A 4,898-nucleotide genomic window follows, 5' to 3' on the forward strand; every position below is an offset into this window, starting at 1 on the left:
TCCATCCTCTAAATTTATTCGATGCATACATGTGGATGGGCTAATACCAGGAATGTCCGCCAGGGTCCAGCCTATAGCCTTCTTATGCTTCTTGAGAACTGACAACAACTTCTCCTCTTGCTCATCAGCAAGGGAGGCAGATATAATCACTGGAAAACTCTTGCTATCATCCAAGTAAGCGTATTTTAAATTTGATGGCAGAGGCTTCAATTCTGGTGTGGTCGGCTGGACAGTGGTAGAAGGAGATGGTTTCTCAGCCTTTACCTCATAAAGAAAGTCAGAGGTATGTGTACTTCCTGAAACATGGTTAGTCCTATCTGACTCTATAAAATCAATCTCAAGAGGTAAAACACCACCACCAGGCATGCAATCAATATCACTCTCAGATTCACTCTCAGCATCAAATTCAGACATATGATCAAGTACAATTTCAGACTCAATGCATGAAGAGTGAGAGGCATGCAGATTAGAATAAAGATCAGTCATGTATTCATCAACAACATGGTCAATTATTTCAGCACGAAATACAGAAAGATCTTCAGATGGGTATTTCATAGCATCCAGAATATTAAAATGAACAGTTATATCACCAAACTCCATGGACAGTGTGCCTGCATAAACATCTATCTTAGTTCTAGCAGTTTTCATAAAGGGTCTGCCTAGAATGATGGGAACTGATCCTTGAGAAAATCCATCTTCCATATTCAAGATATAAAAATCAACAGGGAAAATCAGTTCACCAACTCTAACTAAGACATCTTCTATGAAACCAACAGGATAGGCAACACTTCTATTAGCTAAATGAATTACCACATCAGTTGACTGCAAGGGACCTAGAGATAGAGAATTAAAAATCGACAGAGGCATAACACTAACAGAGGCTCCTAAATCTAGCATGGCATTGTCAAACTTACTATTCCCTATAATACAAGGTATGCTGAATGTACCTGGATCTTTGCATTTTTCAGGAATTTGAGGAACAGATTTACCAATCAATGCGGAGACATTTCTGCCCATGCTAATTCGTTCACTTCCTTTAAGCTTCCGCTTATTAGTGCACAGCTCCTTCAAGAATTTGGCATATCTTGGAATTTTCTTTATTGCATCCAACAGAGGTATGTTTACCTCTACTTTTCTAAACGTTTCCAAGATCTCTTTCTCTGCCTCTTCCATTTTTTTGTTGGAAACTGCTCTTAGAGGGAATGGAAGAGGGGGAATGTGCTGCTTCTGCAAATCAGAATTACCTGTGGAAGAAGATTCACCTGCACAGAAATTGTTAGGTAGATTTTTGTCATCACTTTTTTCTGGAATAGAGTGAAGTTTGGCAGGTTCATTTGCAGATGAGGAAGGTGCTACGGGTTGAGGTCCTTGACACTGCTTTCCCGACCTCAATGAAATGGCACTGACATTTTTGGGGTTTTGGACAGCTTGAGAAGGCAGCTTGTCAGAATTCTGGGACTGTTGTTGATTCAATTGAGTAGCTAATTGTCCCATCTGATTGGTTAAGCTCTGAATGGAGGCTCTGGTCTCTTGCTGAAACTGCATGTTCTGCATAGTCATTTGCCTCACAAGTTCTTCGAGGGAAGGTTGTGGAGGGGCCTCAACTGTTGGCTGTTTCTGGGGTTGTTGCTGTTGTTGGATTGGTGGAGGAATGTATGGTCTGCTTGGGCCAGCAGCATTTTGGAAGGAAGGAGCAGGCTGCTGTTGTTGTTGCTGAGGGCTGGACCATCTGAGGTTAGGGTGATTCCTCCATCCAGGGTTGTATCTGTTGCTGGAAAGGTCATAATTGCTCTGCTGTGGTTGATTTTGCTGCTGAGGTTGAGGAGGTCTATTGTAAATATTTGCAGCATAACCTTCAGGCTGCTCAATTGCTCCAGGTTGCTGCATGGAAGGGCAAAGGTCTGTATGGTGGTCAGCAGAGGAGCACAAACCACAAACCCTTGCGATAGGTACAGATTTCTGATTCAAGGCCAGCTGGGTTACCAAGTTGACCAACGCATCCAGTTTGCCTTCAAGCTTCTTAGTTTCAGATGATGCAGATGGGTTTGTAGCTACCTCATGCACTCCTCTAATGACTATGGCATCATTTTTGGCGCTAAACTGCTGGGAGTTGGAGGCCATCTTCTCAATTAAATTTCTGGCTTCAGCAGGAGTCATGTCTCCAAGGGCTCCACCACTGGCAGCATCTATCATACTTCTCTCCATATTACTGAGTCCTTCATAAAAATATTGGAGAAGAAGCTGTTCTGAAATCTGATGGTAGGGGCAACTGGCACATAGTTTCTTAAATCTCTCCCAGTACTCATACAGGCTCTCTCCACTGAGTTGTCTAATACCTGAGATATCCTTCCTGATGGCTGTGGTCCTGGAAGCAAGGAAAATTTTTTCTAAGAATACTCTCTTAAGGTCATCCCAGCTCGTGATGGACCTTGGAGCAAGGTAATACAGCCAGTCCTTTGCCACTCCCTCTAATGAATGAGGAAAAGCCTTCAGAAATATGTGATCCTCTTGGACATCTGGGGGTTTCATGGTGGAGCAGACAATGCGAAATTCTTTCAAATGTTTGTGCGGGTCTTCACCTGCAAGGCCATGAAACTTTGGAAGCAAATGAATCAGTCTAGTCTTAAGAACATATGGGACATCCTCATCAGGGTATTGGATGCACAAGCTTTCATAGGTGAAATCAGGTGCAGCCATTTCCCTTAGAGTCCTCTCACGAGGTGGAGGTTGTGCCATGTTCTCAGAATGTGCAAAATTAGAATGCTCAGAATCAGAATGCTCAAAATTATAATGCTCAAGATCAGGATGTTCAAAATCACCAATAACAGAATGCACAGATTCACCAGTTATGGAATGCTCAGAATGATCAAAAGGTATAAAATGATTCCTAACTAATCTATGAAATGTCCTATCTATCTCAGGATCAAAGGGTTGTAAGTCAGATGGATTGCCTCTAGTCATACACTACATTCAGCATGCACACAACTAGTTGCCTTGTCATGTAAATAAAGGTGTAGGTTTGAACTACAGCTACCCTCAAATGATATCCAAATGACTTGAAATTTCAGACAAAAATTCAAAGTCTAACTATGAAAGCTAAAATTGGTAGGTTAAGAAAAATAAGTGAATAAAACTTGAAAAATAAAAAACTTTTGACAGAATCGCTTTTTTTGGACGATGGAGACCTCAGCCAGCCTACGGCAGGCTACCACGACGTAGGAAATTTTTTTCTACCCCAAATGCATATATAATAATTGCGATTCTGATAACCGGAGTAAAAGTTATGGCCGTTTGAAGTTTTGACAAACACAAAATTTGCTAGTTTTTTGGAACTTTCAAATCTGACCAAACTAAAGGCTCTAGCTATTTTTCCCACAAAATATGGATTAAAAGAAGTTACCACAAAAAAATTCAGCCAAAAATAACAACCCTAGCTACTAAAACAAAAAATCCCAATTAATTCAGCATGGGTGGTCGCTAAAATCCGTCTCTAATTGATTTCTACTACTACTCTGTTTTTCCGCAAGCTGATTTCTACTACTACTCTGTTTTCAAGCACAATCTTCACAGCAAAACACCCAAGACTGAAACAGGGGAAACGCTTAATGGTAAAACTGAAACAGAACACACATTAAACAAAATACCAAGACACTAATCAACACTAACACACATACTAACACAATACTAACAATTAAACATAAAACACGAAAGGATTAAACACACAGCACTAGCTAGCTATTATGAACCTTTGGACACTGCTCCCCGGCAACGGCGCCAAATTTGATCGAGGCCGTACCTGAATCAAATAAACATGAAAATGCAGTAACTAGGAAGTGATCCTATGTCGTTTCCCAACGAGCAGTGACAAGCCAAATGTTCATAATATACTTGCAGTAACAGTAACGATGGGGGGGGGGGTTTGGTTGTTTGGTAATTAAAGAGCAGACAAATAAAATGGAATACGAAACTACTAATATTAAAAATGGGTTGTTTCCTCTGATTCAGAAGCCACTCTCTTGTCCTGGGTTATGGAGAATTCGTCCGTAACAGTCAACCACTTAATCCAACCCTATTTCAATTTACTAAGCGAAAATCAACTTAGGGTTTTCAATACGTGATTAGGCACCACATACACCAGTTAGCCCTTCGTCCATTAAGCATGAACGCAAGTTAGGCTCAGAGGCAATTAATCGAACACGAAGCGTGCACTGATTAATATTCACGAAATTGGGATAATTGGTGAAGGGAAAACTGCCAGGAAACCACATTACAAACGAAACCTCAAAGAGAGTTGGGCTTCGTCCTCAAAAGGAAACAACACCAGAAAATCTAGCCTTCCATGGATTCAAACAGAAAACGCAAATGAAACATGAAGCAGAAACGTAAATGAACAAGAACGTAAATGAAAGTAGAAGAAGAAGCAAGAATGAACTCATAATTAGAAGCAGAAAACGGAAATTTGCATTAAGAACGAAAACTGTAACAAGGGCACAGAAAAACGTGAAAACCTAAAACCAAAGCTCTGAATAATGAAAATAGCATAGCAGAATAGAATGCCCTGCACGAATCCCAAGGCAGCTATTTAAAAAGAGTCACTCAGAGTCACTGGGCCCTATTACAATACTCTGGCCCAAAACGAAATAAACACTGAACAACATAAAATAAAATTGCGAAATTTCCTAATTAGAAATTAACTAAGGTAAGCGCTGCTTTATTTGCCCTCTTCAAGTCCACAACCAAAATCCGGATTAAGCCCAATGTTTCATTAATTCCTGAAATTAGATTAAAAACATCAAATTAGCTAAATGAGCCCAAATAATAAAACTGCCTAATTAATTGACAATTAAGACCAATCAATAATTAAAATGGTGCAAAAAGGGTTTAGAAAATAGAAGAAA

The 4,898-nt window shown here is 40.1% G+C and overlaps 1 non-coding gene across 1 annotated transcript; it reads left to right on the forward strand.

The window, feature by feature from the left end:
- Positions 1-2,251: 2,251 nt before the first annotated feature.
- LOC112997942 (small nucleolar RNA R71) lies at positions 2,252-2,358 on the forward strand. The gene has a single exon (XR_003262991.1). It is a non-coding gene; the product is annotated as a small nucleolar RNA R71 (small nucleolar RNA).
- Positions 2,359-4,898: the final 2,540 nt, after the last annotated feature.

Source organism: Glycine max, chromosome 9 (assembly GCF_000004515.6).
Source record: "Glycine max cultivar Williams 82 chromosome 9, Glycine_max_v4.0, whole genome shotgun sequence".
Classification (NCBI taxonomy): Eukaryota; Viridiplantae; Streptophyta; class Magnoliopsida; order Fabales; family Fabaceae; genus Glycine; species Glycine max.